Source organism: Hyperolius riggenbachi, chromosome 11, assembly GCF_040937935.1.
Source record: "Hyperolius riggenbachi isolate aHypRig1 chromosome 11, aHypRig1.pri, whole genome shotgun sequence".
NCBI lineage: Eukaryota > Metazoa > Chordata > Amphibia > Anura > Hyperoliidae > Hyperolius > Hyperolius riggenbachi.
Genome location: NC_090656.1, coordinates 176,744,661 through 176,764,954, shown reverse-complemented (window position 1 = coordinate 176,764,954; position 20,294 = coordinate 176,744,661). Strand labels below are relative to the sequence as shown.

The following is a 20,294-nucleotide window of genomic DNA, read 5'->3' as shown; positions in this document are numbered from 1 at the left end:
CCCCCAGCATAGCCAGATGAGTGCCCTGTGTTTGCCACCCCCAGAATAGATTGACAGATGCACCCCCAGGAATAGTGCCCCTCTTTATAGCCAGATGTGTCCCCAGATCAGGATTACCCCCATTATGGCCAGATGTACCCCCAGGATTAGCGCTGCCCCCCATTATAGCCAAATGTGCCCCCAGTATTAAGGTATGCCCCCCCCCCCCAGGTGCCCAGATGCGCAAAATTTGTAAACCCCCCCTCCCCTTGGTTACTTATATGTCCCCCAGTAAACATGTATGCCCCCCTTTGCATATCCCCCTCCCCTCCCCCCAAGAATCTATAGCCAGATGTCCCCCCCCCCATCAGGCAGCCCCCTCCATGCAGAGATAGTTTAAAAAAAATGCACAAGCAAGCAGCCACACTCACCTACCTCGGTCCTGCGACTATCCTGAAGCCTGATCCTCCGATCACCACTCTGCAGTCATCCGCATATTGCCGGTAACCCGGGTCCCGGCTTGATGACGTCATCAAGCCGGGACCCGGATTACCGGCAATATGCGGCTGACTTCAGCGCGGTGATCGGAGGATCAGGCTTCAGGATCGTTGCAGGAACGAGGTAGGTGAGTGTGGCTGCTTGCTTGTGCATTTTTATTAACTATCTGTGCGCCGAGGGGGACAGATGAAGGATCGCTGCAGTTCACTACTGCAGCGATCATTCATGGGAGGGGGGTGGACTAATTGGCCAAAAGGGAACATGTTCCCTTCCACCAATTAGTATTGCAGCTGACAGTGCCGGAGGGTGCACTCTAAAGAGCACCCGACCGTGCACAGCAGGGCTGCAGCCAGGTCAGTATATCTACGTCGCTGTGGCTTGGAGGGTGCCACAGCTGACGTAGATATACTGTAGTGGAGGGGAAAGTGGTTAAAGGACCAAAGACAAAACAGTACAGGAGCTTTGTTTTAGGAACTGTGGCTGATTCCTGATCATTAATACCAAGAAATCTGAACACATATGGGTACTCAGGCCACCTTAATATACAAAGTATCAAAAATTTATTATTAATAAATCAAGGACATACAAATGCTCAAATGGTCACAAATAACCATTAACCCTGTGCGGTGAAGTGGATTATGGGTCTTCATCTGATCGAGGATTGGCCTTCGCTATATGTCTCCTATCTATATGTGGAACCATGGACCTTTTTGATGCCGCAGTGGCCCCCTTTAAGATGAAGTCATGATGTCTGATCCGTAGGAAAAGTACTGACTTGAAACCAATGCGAGTACATGGAGCTGTCAGCCCATCCCATCGCATGCTGTGCAGTGAATCACTGAGTGTGCGCAGAGAGGAGGCGGGCTCTTTGGACTGTTTTTAATCAGTTGCTGCGTATTGTGAAGCCACACCCTGATGAAGCGTCGCAAGTGACGCGAAACGTCGGTGGGCGGAGCCACACAGCCCGCTTCTCGGCTGCGCTTCCGTGTTGGTGAGCGTATGGAGTGGCGTCCCAGCTTGCTCGCACGCCGGGTTGGATGAAGCAGCTAACTAGACTGCCAGGTTGAGGCATCACAACCACTGGGGAGTATAGGTCGAGACGCAGCTTTTCCTTCTATCCAGTTACTCCACAGCGGTAAACGGATGGCTAAACGAATATCCGGAGAGCGGGACGGGCGTTAGTGACATCATGTGGTGAGACCCATCCTTTATTCCTTGCTGACAAATACATGAACTGACCATCCTTGGGGGAATGAACTTTTGCTAAGCTCATAAGTCCACTTATCAAGTTATCGTGGTGGACTACAATAGGAACTTTTATCTTTGTCTTTATGAGGAGGGGGGCCCCCCACTTTTTTCCATGAGGATGGGCTCCGGGCAATGTCCTTCTTCCTCCGTGAGAGATATCCCTCCACGGGGGGAGTTCCTCGTCGAGTGTATGCAACTGATCCTGACGCAAAATTGCTTCAGTTTCAGTGGTAGATATTTCCGCCAGGTGCATCCATTTCACTTTTGGACAGTTTTTACAGCAGATGGGCGTGGCATGGGCTCACGATTTGCACCACAGTATGCAAATATCTTGATGATATTTTAATCATCTGGTCCGCAAGTAAGGATGATCTTCTCCAATTCCACAGGAACTTCAATGCCTTCCATTCTACAATCAAATTGAAACTTACCTACTCTCACACAGAGATTAACTTTCTGGACACCACCATATACATTAGGGGTAACAACCTACAAACCTCTGTGTATGGCAAACCTACAGACCGCCCCACATACCTAAGATATGACAGTTTTCATCACAAGCACATTCAAAACTCTATAATTTACAGCCAAGCTATAAGGTACAACCGGATTTGTACTGACAGGATGGACAGAGACAAGCACCTGGATTACCTTAAGAACACTTTCATTAAATAAGGTTACAGTCCTCCTATGGCGGAGGCCCAAATCAGGAAAGCCAGCATCATCCCCAGGACTGAACTCCTGAAATATAAGCAAAACCAGAAAGAGGACCGGGTCCCTTTGGTTGTCACCTACAATCCACATTGGGAAATCTTAAGAAGGATTGCTAAGGAACTTCATCCCATTTTACACAAGGATAACAGACTGAGAAAGATATTCCCTAAACCTCCCCTCTTGTCATATCGGCAACCACACAATCTAAAACAGATGATTGTCAGGAGTTCTTTGAATAGGCCTCAACAAAACGGAACAACACCCTGGCAACAAAAAAGGTGTGGGACCTGCAGACACATTTACTCCACTGACAGGGTAACGATACCAGGTTCACAACAGGAGTACAGAGTACAAGGCACATTTTCCTGTGGTTCCACCAATCTGATATATCTGATCATGTGTGCTAAATGCCCCAATGTTATGTATGTGGGAGAAACTGGACAAACTCTGCGCAAACGTATGAATGGACACAGGCACACTATTAACGATACCAAATCTGAACTCCCAGTTGCTATACACTTTCGTTCCAACGGACACAGTATGTATGCTATTCGTGTCACTGCCTGAAGGGTGGCTTCAAAACGTCAAATGATCGATTAATTGCAGAAACAAAATTTATAAATTGGTTCAAAGCAATGGACAAGGGCTTGAATAAGGACAAAAACTTTTTATATTGGTATGAGGCTGGTGATATTTAAACTCTTTCTCAGCCTATATAGCTAAACATTGTTGTGAATTTACGATACCTCTGTGTCAGTCCAACTCCCAGGTCTGTGAGCATGGTATAAACAAGGATTCTTATCTCAGCTAACAACCTCTCATCTCATTTAGATGTTCTGTTTCACTAAAGGCATTTTAATGACATGTATTTATGCTTGAAAAAAAATCTATGTTTTCCCTTTTGATGTTGCATGTATAAAGCTGTCTGTACTATCAGCCTGCAAGCAAACAGGATGTAAGCCCGACGAAGGCTGCAAGGCCTAAAGCTTGCTTATTCTTATTATTTTTAGTTAGCCAATAAATGGTATCATCCTGATTTTAAACTTCTTGCTTTTACTGATGGCTAACACGGTACAATACCCTACTGCTACTACTGGGTTGCAGGGTGGGAGAGTGGTGCAGAGGTGAGAAAGCGATGCTATTGTTAGTAGTGGCGGGAGCGTTCAGTGCAGTAATTGAAGTCTACGCCCTGGCATTGATAACAGGTCCTAAGCAGGGCGTAGATTTCAATTAGCAAGGTCCAGAAGAGGTTAACCACTTCCCCTTCCCCGGGACAAGTAACAACGTCCCTGCAAATTTCCTCTTCTCCTTGCAGGGACGTAGCTACTACGTCCCTTCCCACCATACACACCCACTTGACCTCCTCCCTCCCCGTTGTTGTCACCGATCATTAGATGGGAGATGAATGAATGGAAACACAGTTTCCATTATTTTACTCTCTGTCCCCGTATGAATGAACACTGGCATCAAAGAGATGCCGCGTTCATTTGTTAACTTCCGACAGAACCCATGTACGCATTACTTCCTATTTAGTGTACTATAGAGACGCAATAGGAAGTAATGCGCAAGGACATCTTGTGGCCAAATAGTTTAAATTAAACCTACACACATTTAATTTTAAAAAAGACCCACACATGCGTTAAAAATTAACACATTACCTCCCACATTAACCCAAAATTACCTTTTTTTGTATAATAAAAAAATACAAATATAAAAAAATTACATAGGTTAGTAATAAAGTAATAAAGTTAAAGGAACAGAAGGAGTGCTTGCAGGTGAAAATTGCTGTTTTTTTTAAGGGGAAAAACCTTTGGAGATGAAGTGGTTAAAATACTTATTTGGTGTTTTTGATTTTATAGGAGTTATCATTTACCAAAACTCCAAATTTGTTGTTCTTGGTTAAGTATATCAAGCTCAAGTACCTGCTGAAATCATTAGAAGTGCACCCTGAGCTATGTGTACATGACGTTGAGAACCTAGGTGTTTGGTAATAAATGAAGGTAAGGTCATGTTGTCGACAGGTGGAAGGTCAGAAACCATTGTGTCCATGCATCTATCGATTTTATGGAATCAAATAAATATTGGTGCCACAAAGGTGTCGATTGAGAATGCTGGGAGATCTCAGGCTGATGTGGTTGATCGGGTGCGCAGCAGTAACAATGTGCGATATCGCAACAACTGACAAATGGAACTTCTGCCCACTGTCCACCTCAATTGTTAATGTGCCCCCGGTGCCCAACTACCCATGCATTCAAATCTCACCTGTCCCAGCTGCTGATGAGAGTGCCCAGCTGCTCCTGCTTCTCCATTTGTGCCTCCCACGTGGTTGCCCCGTATAGCACTTGGCGCGTGTGTGTTATACAATACAATAATACAATAACATTTCTATAGCGCTTTTCTCCCATAGGACTCAAAGCGCTTAGGCTCTCTCAGATTCAGTAATTAGTAGGATGAAGTATTCACACAACAAAAGTTATATTTCTGCAAATGCCAAACTGAACAGGTGGGTTTTCAGTCTGGATTTAAACACGTCCAGGGATGGAGCTGTCCTGATCTGTTGAGGTAAGGAGTTCCAAAACGTAGGGGCAGCATGACAGAAGGCTCTGGGACCAAAAGTTTCCAGGTGTACTCTGGGTATGACTAGATTATTAGAACCTGTTGATCTGAGAATGCGGGGATTGCTACGCAGCTGTAACATATCTTTCATGTATCCAGGGCCTAGATTATTCAGGGATTTAAATGTCAGTAGGCCGATCTTGAATAGGACCCTCCATTCTATAGGTAGCCAGTGAAGGGAGTGCAGGACTGGCATTATGTGGCAGTGACGGGGTTGGTTGGTTAGCAGTCTGGCAGCAGTATTCTGTATCAGCTGTAGTCGGTACAAGACCTTTTTTGGAAGGCCAGTGTAGAGAGCATTGCAGTAGTCCAGTCGGGATGTGATGAAGGCGTGGACTAAGGTTGGCAGATCTTCTGGGGCTTATGAGGTGCTTGATTTTTGCAATGTTCTTCAGGTGAAAATAGGATGATTTCACCACAGCAGAGATTTGAGTTCTGAAGTTTAAATCCCAATCAATTAGAACTCCCAGGCTACGCACATGATCAGAGCTGCGCAGATCCGTGCCTCCTATTCCCAGTGGTGAAGACTGCAAGTTAAGTTGTTTTGTTATCATGCTCTGCCCTCCTATCAGAAGGACTTCAGTTTTGTCTGCATTTAGTTTCAGCCAGTTGTCATTCATCCATTGCTGTAGTTCACGTAAGCAGGCGTTTATAGTTAGAGTTGGGCCTGTCACACCAGGCTTGAAGGAAAGATATAGTTGAGTGTCGTCTGCATAGCAGTGGTATGTCAGGCCATGTTTTTGGATTAGTTTTCCCAGCGGTAACATGTAAATCGTGAAAAGCAGGGGAGAGAGGATTGAGCCCTGGGGCACCCCATACCTAAGTGATACAGGGGTGGACAGGAAGGGCCCCATAGACACTTTGTGGGTTCTGCCACTCAAGAAGGATTGGAACCACTGAAGAACTATGCCATCAATGCCGCAGTATTCCTGTAGCCTGTTTATCAAGATGTCATGGTCAACTGTATCAAAGGCTGCAGAAAGGTCTAGCAGTATGAGGATGGAGCACTCTCCTCTGTCTCTTGCCATGAGCAGGTGGTTGCATATTTGGATGAGGGCCGTTTCAGTGCTGTGGTGTTTCCTGAAGCCAGACTGGAATGGGTCATAACTGTTGTTTTGTAGGATTTTGGCTTCTAGCTGGAGGTAAACAGCTTTTTCAATTAGCTTGCCCAGAAAGGGAAGGTTAGAGACAGGTCTGTAGCTGGTCATTGCATCTGGGTCCAGGGAGGGTTTTTTGAGGAGAGGCCTGATGATTGCTTCCTTCAGTAAAGCAGGAAATATCCCTGATTTTAAGGAACAGTTAACAATTTTTAGGAATACCGGTACGAACAGGTCGGGGCAGTTCAACATGAACTGTGTTGGGCCAGGATCTAGGTCACAGGTAGTTAGGCGGACGTGAAGGAGGATGCTTGATGTGACTTCTTCATCAATTTCTTTGAAGTTTGACCAAGGTGTTACATTGTCTCTGCTAATGGTCTTCGGCGCTATATTAGGCTCAGATGCTGTAAGTTGGATGGCGGACCTTATAGCGGAGACTTTGTCTGTGAAGAAATGGGCAAATTGGTCACAGAGGTCCTTTGAAGACTCGATGTTAAGTTTTTGACATGCCGGGTTGCAGAGTTTTTCCACTGTGCGGAACAGTTGGGCTGGTTTGTTAACTGCATTTGCAATCTCTTGTGATAGAAAGGATGATTTTTTTCCCGTGATTACCTTTTGGTAGCTCTTCAAGTGGAGGATTAAGGCATGTTTGTCTTCTGGGGACTGAGATTTGCACCACAGTCTCTCAAGTTTTCGGCCTTGTCTTTTCAGCTCTTTTATAGCGTTATCAAACCACTGTGCATGATGGTGTGGAGTAAGATATTTGGTGCGCAGAGGAGCAATGGTCTCAAAGGTGGAGGACACACATTTGTTGTATTTAAACACCAGAGTATCAGGGTCCAAGCTGGAGTCAGTCAATTCATCAAAGCTAAGGTTATCTCGGATATGTTGAGGTGTTAGCCCTTTTAAACGGCGATATTTTATTTGATTCTTGACCTGGTGTTTGACAGCTGGTATTGAGAGGGAGAAGTGGATAGTGTGATGGTCTGACCAGGCAACAGGATTAATTTCCACATTGGCTATTGACAGCCCAGTATGGAATATAAGGTCCAGAGTGTGGCCTTTCCTGTGAGTAGCAACCACTTGGCCTGCGGTGTATGGGCAGCCAACAGCTCTCTCTCTCTCTTTGAATCTTAACATGTCTTCTGCACATGACTCCTGATTTAAAATAAGTAATGGCAATCCTGCGGAGCCCAAAACCTCCTGCTAAGTTGTGCAGGAAGTGGCCAGTGTTGGGGTTCCTAAGCAGGTATTTTACAAGTCACTCATTTTACATTAGCTAATCAAGGAAATTATAAATTGATAGCACAAAAAAAAAATCTCCATCTAAAGGACTTGCACAAGTCCTGGAAAACTAGAAAACTATAATCCTTCTGCAGCTGGTTATGTGATTAATGACTCCCTGGAGCATGGAAGAGTCATAATTGAGGCAGAGCAGCCTGTCAAGACTCCCCTACCAGTCAGAGTCTATTTTTTCTGACATCATGAATGTGAGCAACGTGCTATGATTGGTCAAGGTGTGTTAAGTGCACTTGTGTAGGAAAGGCAAGAAATGTACTGCTCTCCTCCTCTTTTTCTTTATAATTTTATGAATTTAGTGAAAAACAGCTGCAAGGCAAGGATAGAGAAGAGATGTTATCTGAGTATAAGCTGTTTTGGGAGTTCTAAGCTATAGCAATCCTAAAACCAAAATAAAAGTTCCTTTAGCTCTGGCCAACAAAAATCTGCACCTGCGACATGGTAGCTACAGCACGCTTGCCCTGCAGCACTGGGTCCCCGGTTCGAATCCCAGCCAGGTCAACATCTGCAAGAAGTTTGTATGTTCTCCCCTTGTCTGTGTGGGTTTCCTCTGTGCACTTCGGTTTCCATGCATAAAGATAAGTTAATTGGCTCCCCCCTAAAATTGGCCCTAGACTAAGATATATACCCTACACTAGTATGGGACAGATTCGATTTTGAGCTCCTCCCTTTTGGATATATATATATATATATATATATATATATATATATATATATATATATATATTCTGCTGAGATTGCTGTGCTGTACAGCATAACACACACTTGCTTGGGGACGAAGATTCAAAGGGAGGAGCAGATGCTGAGGGGAGTGGTCAACATTCAAACAATAATGAACTCTCTGCACTCAAAACATTTACAGCAAGTTGGAATTCTAGTAGTGGTAAAAACAAATAGATTGCAAAATTGTATTCATTTGCAAAAATAGAGGAGTATTAACTCCCAAAATGGATTGCATGCTACATCATTTTGTGCTAGACCCTTTCACTAGCGTGGAGGTTCCCTCTGTAGAATGGGTCCCTGCTCTACCTCATATGCCAGTCACCATGCAAGCAAACATTTCATGCTTGTCTACCTGAGATTCCCAATGAGGCACTGTCAGGTTTCTACCATTACAGGGTACACAAGCATACACAGAAATCACTCTAAAATCTCTAGGGAGGGACAAACATACATTAAATAAATGGGCTGTGCCGGTAAAGGGGCAAGAGAGCTACAGCCTGCAGCCAGACCACAATGCAGCATAACACATTGCATGCTCCTAATGTGAATGAGTACTTCGCAAAGAGCTAGAAACTGTCTGTAGAGAAAAACCAAACAAACCATTAGAAGTAAAGTACACTCAGAATAATCAAAACGTACAATAAATATGAACAGGGTGAATGTACATAATATTCAAGATGGAAATTAAATACAGGAAACCATCACTTGGCATGTTTGGGAAGGAAAATAATCCATCAGTGCTGAAAGCTTGCTGCTGATGCATCATTTATTACACTTCCCAGCAGACAAGCCTTTTAAATAATCAAATCAATTCACTATTAGTGCATCATCTTTATCATGCCAGATTCTGTTACACAAATGACAATCATTTATTCTGCAAGGTGTGAAACACCAGACTGGGACACAATGATAAGTCCTATAGCAAATAAATCAGAGAGGAAGGGTGCCTAAGTGCACTCAGCAGCTAATAACAGAAAAAAATCATGGCAGCCACACATGAAAGCAGGGCACAGGCTGTCCAGACAAAGGCCTAGAGTGCAATCTAGTGTATAGGGCACGCTATTGCATCCTTTGTACTTTGTAATTCTTTATAAGGCTGTCTGGAAGTCAATTATTTATTTCAGCTTTTGTAGTCAGATGCGTATCTGGAGGGGTACAGGCATGGCACGTGCCCCAGGCGCCCTCCCTCTTCAAGCAACAGGGGGGGCGCAGTGCTACTGACAGCATTCCTGAGTCTAAGGGAGTAACAATCATCCAGCAGCCTGGCCGTCTCAGTCTTTGTCATATATCTACATTAGAAACTATTGAGAGGTGAGCTCCGAACTTTTCCCTCTCTCCCTACCACAGATCATGTCTCTGTCCCCTGAGACAGCAGCAGATGCTTTTGGTATGGAGGTTACAGGATCTCCCATGCATTCTCAGTAGGTCAGTAGGGTCTAAATCACACACCTGAAACAAGCATGCAGCTAATGTTGTCAGATGTGCCATAGACATTTGATCTGCATGCTTTTTCAGGGTCTATGGCTTAGGCAGGAATCACACTTTTTGAGTCTTTTAGTTTTCAGCTCTCCTTTTTCTGCGCACATTATCTGCACACCAAGTGTGTTTCTATGCAGAAAAACGCGTGCGTTTTTTCACAACAGCTAATGTAATTGATACAGAAAACTAACAAAATGTGCAGAATTATAATGCAGAATGTCAGTTTTTTTTTACTGTGCAAGAAAAACACATTAAGTGTGAACTAGCCCTTTGATTATTATGAGTTCTTAGTTTTTCTGTGCAGAAAATGCATATGAAAACAGTCAAGTATGTTCCCTGCCTTAAAGTATTAGAGGCAGAGGATCAGAAGGATAGCCTCATTTATTTCAGTGACTGTTACATTCTGGTATTTGTGTGTGCGCATGTGTTCTTTTTGCATGAAGGGCTTACCCTGTCCAAAAGGTTAGACAGGATGCTGTTGATTGTAGGTGTGTGCGTCTGTGTGTATGTGCCTGTGTGTGTGTAGTGTGTGTGCCTGTGTGTGTGTGTGTAGTGTGTGTGTGTGTGTGGGGGGGGGGGCGCAATTTTAGTATTTGTCGTGGGCGCTGTCTTACCTAGATACGCAACTGTTTGTAGTGCCCTTGTGATGGGTTCAAGTTGTCCAGGATCCTTTGTAGTGTATTCCTCTGTCTCCTGCAGAGTAATTGTTGGCTTTATGGCATATGCTATCCGTGTGTGTGTGTGTGTGTGTGTGTGTGTGTGTGTGTGTGTGTGTGTGTGTGAGAGTGTGTGTGTGTGTGTGTGTGTAGTGTGTGTGTGTGTGTGTGTGTGTGTGTGTGTAGTGTGTGTGTGTGTGTGTGTGTGTGTGTGTGTGTAGTGTGTGTGTGTGTGTGTGTGTGTGTGTGTGTGTGTGTGTGTGTGTGTGTGTGTGTGTGTGTGTGTGTGTGTGTGTGTGTGTGTGTGTGTGTGTGTGTGTGTGTGTGTGTGTGTGTGTGTGTGTGTGTGTGTGTGTGTGTGTGTGTGTGTGTGTGTAGGATGTCACAGAATGTCTTGCCTCGGGCACCAAATAGATCAAAGACGGCCCTGCATGAAAGCCAAATCATGGTCAGCAGGGATAGGCGATACAATGCAAATAATTCTGTGCTAATCTTATGCTAATTTATGCAGCTTGTAAATGGACTAAATGAAGGAAGCGGAAGTGGGATACGATTGGTCTATTTTATAGCCACATGAATTTGCATAATTTTACATGAACCCAGAATTAGTTGCATCTCATTGATCAGGGATTAGTTCATTGGGGAGCGAGCAATGCACCATAATGAACGGACTGTAAGCAAACTTACATAGCCACAGAGATGGTGACGGTGTGTGTAATGAACAGTAATGAGTTCTGCTACATTGCAACTGAAGGGTTTGAGGGAATAGGATTGGGTTTGGCTATAATATAGTGTTTGGTGAAATGGTAATGGGGAGGGAGGTTAGTGTTAGGTGCAGACTGGGGGGGAAGGCTAGTTTTAACTATATACAGAGAGGAGTTTAGTATTAGGCATCCATAGGTGGGAGTTTAGTGTTAGGCTTCCACAGGGAGGATAGTGTTAGGAATAGTAGAGGCTAGAGTTAGGCTATCATAGAAGGGAGTTTAGTGTTATGCATCCACAGGGAGAAGGTTAGTGTAAGGTATCCACAAGAGTGGAGGTTAGAGTAAATTGCCTACAGAGGGAGGTTAGAGTTAGGCATCCACAGTGGAAGGTTAGTATTAGGCATGCACAAGAGGGAGGTTAGGGTTAGATGACCACAAATGGGGATAAGTATTAGGCATTCACAGGGGGGAGGTTAGTGTTAGACTTCCACAGTGATGAGGTTAGTGATAGGTGTCCACAGGGGGAGGTTAGTATAAAGCATTCAAAAGAGGTAGGTTAGTGTTAGGTGTCCACAGGGAGGAGGTTAGTGTTAGGCATCCACACGGGGCTGTTAGGCATCCACCGGTGGAAGATAGTATCAGGTGATCACAGGAGAGGTTAGAGTTATACATCCGCGGGGGGGCGATTAACGTTATCATCTGTGGAGGGAGGTTAGCGTTAGGAGTAAGGCTTTGAGAGGAAGACCTTGATAAGAATTGTGAGCGGTGAGATATTACCAATATTATAATTATCGGTAATATCTCGCTCCTACGTTAAGTCACAATAATGCTAAATGTACCTCATTGACCGTCCCTAATACTCATGGATGAAAAGACAATATACTGTATATAACATCAAAAGAGGCGAATTTCGCAAGACTTCACTAAGATCAAGTTATTATAGCGTTGCTGCGAAAAGGCATACAATATTGGTACATTTACCAGCATTGGCTGCTGAACTATTGTATAGTGCTGTCCCTATGAGTGGAAGTGACAGTCTGTAAGGATTATAGGTCATTTCAGCCGTGGCTACAAACAAAGCATTAGCTGAGTAGAACAATTTGTCATCATAATACCTATGGATTTCCCTCATTTCCAGCACTTGAAGAAAATGTAATCCATCATAGATTTAGTGCAAGAAGGAAGTTTTCAGTGTCAAAGTACTTAGAGTGTCCTGTTTCTTCCCCATTTATTGTTCAGCACTTGAAAAAGGCCTATTCTGGGGAAGTGCGCTCATTTCATTTTTAAATAGCTTAAGGATTCAATTGGAGGACTAATGTCAAAATGTTCCCCAAACTGAATTGTCTTACAAGTCAATCCAAGGAGGGACACGGGGATGCCCATGCGGGGCCATGACCACAACCGCAACCTAGCACCCGTCAATAAACGGACCTAATGCCTAGCGCCTAGTATATAAATATTTCTTTCTTTTTTTTCTCAATTTTTTTCTCAAAAAAACAAAACAAAAAACCTGCAGTATCTTTTGTACTAGGGCATTTCACCTGTTGAGGTTCCCTCTTAGAACTTGTCATTATTGGGAGGGTGGAGTCCATTGAAACCAATGAGTCTTGACTCTTCATCTGTCAAGTGAAATAAAGATTCTAAATGCTTCCTCTCCTCAAGGTCATTACTTTGTACTCTTGTCTTTGCAAATCAGACTCGTAGTCTTTATAGGAAAAATGTGTTTTTAGTGATCACACAAAATAGATAAAAAAAGAGAAGTTATTCAAAACGGTACAAAACAACTAGTACCACTAGATTTTGATAAAATAAGTACGGTACATTTTGATACATTTTTTTAATACAAGACATACAGGAGCTTTGCTTTCATCCCTGGCTTGCATTTTTATATTTTATGTGTGTTATGAATCCTTTTGCTTTTATAGCAGTAACCACAGATTATTTAGATACTGGCTGTGACCATAAACACAACCAAACCATCACCCGTATCCCATTAACTTTGCATCATTGACCCACGCAAACCAATTGTCTGCAATTATGGTACTTTAAGATTAAAAAATGTCTGTGGCCTTTAGGCCTTATGCTGAGAAATAACTGCAAGCTCCCTTTTAACTGCATCTTTTCCCATAAAGACAGGAAAAAGTTCATTCATTCTGAAATGACTGTATTCCAGATGTCTCGATCTTTAGTGAGAACATTGTATGGAGGCAAAGGAAACAGTCAGGGATCAATTGCATATAAGCAAAATCAAATTCAATAATAAGGCAAGAGTGACTTTTAAAGAAAAATATGGAAGCTGCTATTGATAAAATGTGTTGCCATGGTTTCACATCCTAGCTCATCCTTTGCCTGGGGAAAAAAAGGACATGTAAGCCAGGAATTCCCAGGTCCACTGGAGCCATCCTTGCTCTGGGTCAGTGAATCACGAGTTAATGAAGCCTTGGGGTTCTCCCATGAACCGTTTTTCGTGCCTGCAGGGGGACACGGAAGCGTGGAGGTAAGCAATCCTGGAAGCAGCCTGTTGCTTCCAGGATCAGCAAAGTGCTGGGCAGATGACGGTGAAAATTTGGATTGAAACGCAGCCTTTGTACAAATGGCAGTAAACGGTGGAAAGCAACAGTACTGACTGCTGTCCAATCATCTGAATGGATAGTGTGTAAAAGAAGAGCACTGTGGACGTCGTTTACTCTCATGGAATCCATCTGAACCAAGCCTAAATCTATTTTGTAAACGTTTAAACATAAAATAAAACCATGAGATATCTAAAAAAAAAAAGGCATTTTTAGTAGTATTAGGCATTAGGAGGGCAGATACAATTTTTTATCTCATCAGTTTATTTTCACCCTGGGTTCACTTTAATAAAACCAACAATAAAACAAGTATGAAATCTCATATTAAAGACAAGGAGCCCGGTTCAATGCACCTTTCACCTAGGAGACATTTTTTCATCTTCTGCTTAAAATAAGTTCTCAGCAATCTGCAATTGAAAAAATACCAAAAAGTAGGTGAAAAAGTGCTATTAAAATTATTTGGATATTTTCCTGCTTGCTGGTGGCTTAAAGGGCATCTTATTTATAATGTGAAAATATCACCTAGGAGAAAACTTGGAGAAAAAGTAAATTGGATTGGGCCCAGTGTGTACCCACGTATACAATCTTTGTGCCTACACCATTCATCACAGAGTGTGGATATACAAATTCCCTTTAAACACCTACAGAATAAAGATAAACTCTAGAACAGTTTCATCCAAAGGTGTAAGAGAAAATAAAATACTCATATTATTGACATCCACCCATTCCTTCCAGGAACTCCAACGTCAGTAGAATTACTAGAAGTATTATGTTTAAACAATGGCTGAAACAGTTCCATCCACAGATGCACGGTACAGCAGAGATAAAGTACTCTTACAATGGTCGCATGTTCATTCATGTAAACATTGTTCCAGGACTCTGACTTGTCGTCTTTCCCCTCACAGCATATCACTTGCGAGCAAAATTCCAGTTGATATTCCCATGTGGAAGTGCTTAGGATAACACAGAGGCCTCATGTGATACCAGAAGACTTCAATCCTGAGCTTGGAGCCGCCGTGAGCCAACAATGCATTCCAACCATGGAGGTGACCCCTCAAGAGGTGGCAATGACCATCACTGTGGGTGAGTGGAGTTGAGTTATGGACTTAGGCTTCAATTCATTAAGGGCTGACCAGAAAAAAAATTGGGTGGTAAAATGCTGCATTCTGTAGTGTACACTTTTTTGCCAAATTCACAAAGATTTCCTGGCTTCTGGTGGAAGTTCGGTACAATACCAAAAAACATGAAAAGAATGTTGGGGGGGGGGGGCGCATCCCTAAAAACATGCTGCAATTGACTGGTTAATCGCTCAGGCATGCACCGCCTCTATTAGGCTGAAAATGCATGCCCTGCGTCCAAAACGAATGCTACATTTATTATACTATGAAGGAACTTTGGCTTCCACTATAGTTTGCATGCAAAGTATAATATACTGGACACTTGCGCCATGGTGAGGCAGACCTTTGGGAAAGTGGCCTAACCTAAATGAAAAACAACAGATGAATAACCTTGGGAGCAGCTAAGCAAAAATGTGTAACTTACATTTTAATGGACAGCGAGGAGAGGGCCAGCGCATACCACAGAGGCTGCATCTGAAATGACCAACAGTTCACATGTGCAGCACCGCTAATAAGCTATCTGCACGCTTTGCATTCAATTCAGATGCAAATCATATGCATAACTAGTATTACTTACCATGCAAATGGGAAACTCAGGAATACGGGCTGGCACTCTCCTCGCTGTCCATTAAAATGTAAGTTACACATTTTTGCTTAGCTGCTCCCAAGGTTATACATATGTTGTTTTTAATTCAGCAAAAATCTATTAACCCTTCACACTCTCGCATACAAATGTTCAAACACATGCATTCACAGATTCACTCATCCAGGCACAACTGTCATCCCTACAGCTAAGTTAAAAGCCGGGGTCTTAGTTCACAGAAGAATGCATTCTTATGCTTAGTCACCTATACTGTGCAGAAGTACCCAGGTAAACATAGGTGTCCTAACTCTGGCCCTGTAACATGCATAGTGCAGACATGCAAACACATTTATTGCATCAAACCTATCAATGGATTAGGAGCACACATCCTGACGTCCTCGCCACAGTTAGAACACCTATGTTTACCTGAGTACTTCTGCGCAGTATAGGTGACTAAGCATAAGAATGCATTCTTTTGTGAACTAAGACCCCGGCTTTTAACTTTAAGCTGTAGGGATGACAGTTGTGCCTGGATGAGTGAATCTGTGAATGCATTTGTTTGAACATTTGCATGCGAGAGTGCAAAGGGTTAATAGATTTTTGCTGTTTTCTAGCCACACCCCCTTCAGCACCTCCCTTTGCTTAACTTATTTAATGTCCTAACTAGATGCAATGTGCCTGGATATATGTATTTTTTTCTTGTTTTTAATTTAGGTTAGTCCACTTTCCCGGAGGTCTGCCTCACTGTGGTGCAAGTGTCCAGTATATTATACTTTGCATAGTATCATAAATATATAGTTTATATTGAATGCATTGTTTTGTAGTCCGTTCCGATTAAGTAAAAAAAAAAAAATTAAATAGCATGCTGCAGATTTTCCCACTACGCATCTGTTTCCCATATAATGAGTGTCCGTTTTGCTAGATACATTCAAAAGTTGACAGAAAAATTTGCATACAAGAATGCAAGTATTTGCATACAGGAAATGCATTATCTATTAGAATCACCTCCTCACATTCACGTTCACAAGATTTTGCACGTGTTTCACCCCTCCTCTGGAATTCTCTGCCACAACACATCCGTCACTCCCCAACCTTTGATATCGTGTCCTCAAAACTCACTTTTTCTGTCAAGCATGCGTAAAAGTTGAAATTAATATAAGAATTAGACTCATTACATTTCAAACCTTTACTTGTTATGCTTTTGATAATTATGGCTTACAGCTTATTATGAAAACCCCCAAATCAAAATCTCAGACCATTAGAGTATTGTGAAAATGTTCAATATTCTAGGCTCAAAGTGTCAGACTAACCAGCTAATTCATCTAAAACACATGAAAAGGGTATATTAGGTTTATATATTAGTTTCCCCGTTTAAGTTGAATTACTGAAATAAATGCATAATATTCTAATTTTTTGAGTTTCATCTGTAATCTGTATATAACGGTACTCTGGGAGATCATGTGATATTCCCGCTTACTTCATAAAGGTAAAACAAAATCCACAGTGATTCACATTGAAATGTTTTTTTAAATTTAAAGAAAATCTGTAATGAAAAAAAAAACCCTCTGGGGGATACTTACCTCGGAAGGGGGAAGCCTCTGGATCCTAATGAGGCTTCCCCCGGCGTCCCGGCAATCCAGCGCTGCAGCCCCCAAACAGCGGTGATGTAAATATTTACCTACCGAGATCCTGCGCAGGTGCACTAGCATCTCTCTGTTCGGGTTAAGGCCGAAATAGCCGAACCCGAACGTATCATCTCTACTGCGCAGGTGCGAGTCCTTTGCGCCTGCACAGTAGAGCAGATACAATCGGGTTCGCTAATTTCCGCCTTACCCGAACGAAGAGCTGCTAGTGCACCTGTGCAGGATCAAGGAAAGGTAAATATTACTTGTGCTGTCTTGTAAAGATTTGTTGAGGAACTTTCGGCCAGCGCTGGATTCCACCAAGCTGCAGAGAACGGGGAAGCCATTGGGACCCCGAGGCTTCTCCCTCCCAAGGTAAGTATCCCACAGAGGTTTCTTTTTGTTTTTTGGTACAAGGTCTAGCCCTCGCAGCTACGGTCCAGAAGCATCGGACCGTAGCTGCGAGGGCACCGATCGGCTGCAGGGGGTTGAGGGAAGCCCCAGGTGAGTTAATCTCATTTTTTTTGGTAGGCTTTAGGTTCACTTTAAAAACATTGAAAAAAAAAGGTTAGATACAATTTTATGTTGGGCAAATATTGATTAACTAATAAATAAATGAATATTGTAAAAATAAGCTATTTTATTCATTAAGTTACAGAAAACCAGCACCATCAGAAATTTGCTTTGTTGTCAGCCTAAAGGAACCTAAAGCCCCTTTTTTACGTTGCAAAGCACAGTTTTGTATTGATGAGAAAATGTTGCAGGTTAATGTTTCCATGTGTCGGAAAAGCAACACCAACAAATATCACTTGAAAACATTGTACAGGGCAATGAACATCATTTTACAGCCTTGTAAACTAGCAATATACCCAGACGAGCTTGTATAAGCACACCTATTGCATTTAGTTTACAGAAACGTCTCATCTCACATTAAAAGAGAGAGATTTTCCAAAGAACATCAATATGGCAAATGGCAATCTTCCTAACTCTCTCATGACCGGCATGCATTAACTAAATAATGTATTTCTGTTAGTTAAAGTGCACCTGAACTCAGAACTTCTTCTCTTTTGTAAAAGATAAGCAACAGCATAATAACCTTTAAAGAAAAGCATTGATTTGTTACAGCTGATACAAATTTTGCAATAAATCTGCAGTGTGTCTACTTCCTGCTTTTATGGAAGCAGACATAGGGTTGACATTTTGTGTTTACAAATTAGCTAGGCAAGGCAGTCAGGTGACACGGGTGAGAGATCAAACTGCATTTTTGATTAGCCAGAGATGAGCAGGAATTAAACAGGCTAAACTCTCTAAATACATGCAGGGTGCATGAGTGCAGAGGTTAAGTCCACTTTAATATATCTAACATGATTTGGAATTACATGGAGGAAAGTTATATGTAATGGGCTCTTTATCACAGTGTATTTTTCTTTTACTGTCTTTTACTGTCTCACAGTGGCATAGCTAAGGAGCTATGGGCCCCGGTGCAAGTTTTACAATGGGGCCTCCCAAGCATTCTATACATAACAATTGATACGACGCACCAAAACCTGCCAATGGCAACTACAGTGTCAGAGGTGCAAGAAAGGGATGAGGAACAGTTTGTTAGTGACTACCACTATTCACAGTATCTATAGAAGTGATTATTATGAGCACAGGACCAATAGAGAGCTAATAATGTAGTTGAGTGAGGGCCCCTAGGGGCACCTCTGGCCCAAGGGCCCCGATGCGGTCGCTACCTCTGCAACCCCTATTGCTATGCCCCTACTGTTTCAATAAATGTTTAGTGGGGTATGCACCAACCTACACTATATAAGTTTCGGTTAAGTATAGGATTATGTTACTTATATGGATCTTCTCACAGTGAGCTGGCTAAAAAAAATGTTTATGTCTAATATGTGCCAAGATAATGAAAAGCTCCATTGACAAGCACGGCTATGATAGCATTGTCACACCAGCCAGTCTGTATATCATAAGAAGGAACGCATAACAGACACTTGGCTTGTTGTTCTTAGGCATTGTGTCTGATGCAACAAAAGCTTCATTGCATGGTACATGAATGGTGCTGTCTCCAGACAGACGGTTCCTGTGTATGCTATGAATCTAGCTTGTGCTGAGATCACCATCATTACAGATCACTTGTTCAGAAGAGTATTCCTCCCCAGAAAATCATTTCTAGTCACAGTCCTAATTGTGATAACTGCTGCCAGACTAGGACCAGAACATGATCCCTCAGGTGACAGTTCGGGGGCCGAGACTGTACAGGCTAGCGACAAGGATGGCCAGTAGCAATAAAAGTGGCTGGATGGTGTACTGGTTACGGGCTCTGCCTCTGACGTGGGAGACCTGGGTTCGAATCTCGGCTCTGCCTGTTCAGTAAGCCAGTAATTCAGTAAGGAGCTCTTTGGGCAAGACTCCTTAACACTGCTACTGCCTATAGAGTGCGCTCTAGTGGCTGCCTCACAAGCGCTTTGAGTCCGACAGGAGAAAGGCGCTATACAAAAAAAGGTATTATTATTATTAAAAGGGGTGGAGTGAGAGAGAGAACAATACTGTCGGGCTACATTCCGGTGAGATGATTCAGCATGGTGGATCTCTTGCTGATGTAAGAGTGATCGAATCTACCAGGAATCAATGGAGAATTTAAATAAGTTTATGGCCACCTTTACTGTGCCAATACTATTCATTTTTGGGGGGCGATTAGTCAGCCTTCGTTCATGTTTTATATATTTTACATTTTTATCCGGTGGATGCCTATTAACACCCTTAGTAGTACCCAATCCCACCACCATGGTACCCTACAGAAGGTACTGGTGATGTTGCAGGATACCTAAGAGAACGGCCATCCATCTTGGACAATAGGAAGTGCCCCCAGATTGAATTCCCCCATACATATGCACTGGTTGCCTAGAAACCTCGACAACCAGAACCATGTGAGTACCTTAATCTACCTACTTTTGGTGCTCGTCTTTCCCCTACTTACCTTACCGTAACAGGCTCCATGTTTGGTCTCTCCCTCCTGCCTCTCTTTTTCTTTGTAGGGAAAAAAAGGCTGCCATTAACCAATTCCATTGTACAGAAATGTACTGCTGTGCTCATAAAAATCAAAGGAACTCCTCTACAAGCCTATCCTTCACGTGGCACTGATTGAGACACTCAATGTCTTATATCTAGAAATCATAGAAAAAACAACAAAAATTGTTTAGGTAACTTTAATGACTAACTGTACAAAATGTATTTGTAAGCTTTCAAAATTATACATCTCTTCTTCAGGCATGATACAGAATTGGATCAGAAACATCTTTTATACCTAGAAATACAATATAGTTCTGTAAAAAAATGTTATTAGGCTCAGGTTACTTTAATCAAAGGTTACAGAGATGTTCAGGTT

The 20,294-nt window shown here is 42.7% G+C and overlaps 1 long non-coding RNA gene across 3 annotated transcripts in view; it reads left to right on the top strand.

The window, feature by feature from the left end:
- The first annotated feature begins 4,302 nt into the window (after positions 1 to 4,302).
- LOC137538311 (uncharacterized) overlaps positions 4,303 to 20,294 on the top strand; it is a 112,067-nt gene continuing 96,075 nt past the window's right edge. For all 3 annotated transcript variants that reach the window (XR_011024747.1, XR_011024745.1, XR_011024746.1), the window contains exons 1-2: positions 4,303 to 4,439; positions 14,489 to 14,666. This is a non-coding gene — a long non-coding RNA (uncharacterized lncRNA). The remainder of the gene's footprint in view (positions 4,440 to 14,488; positions 14,667 to 20,294) is intronic.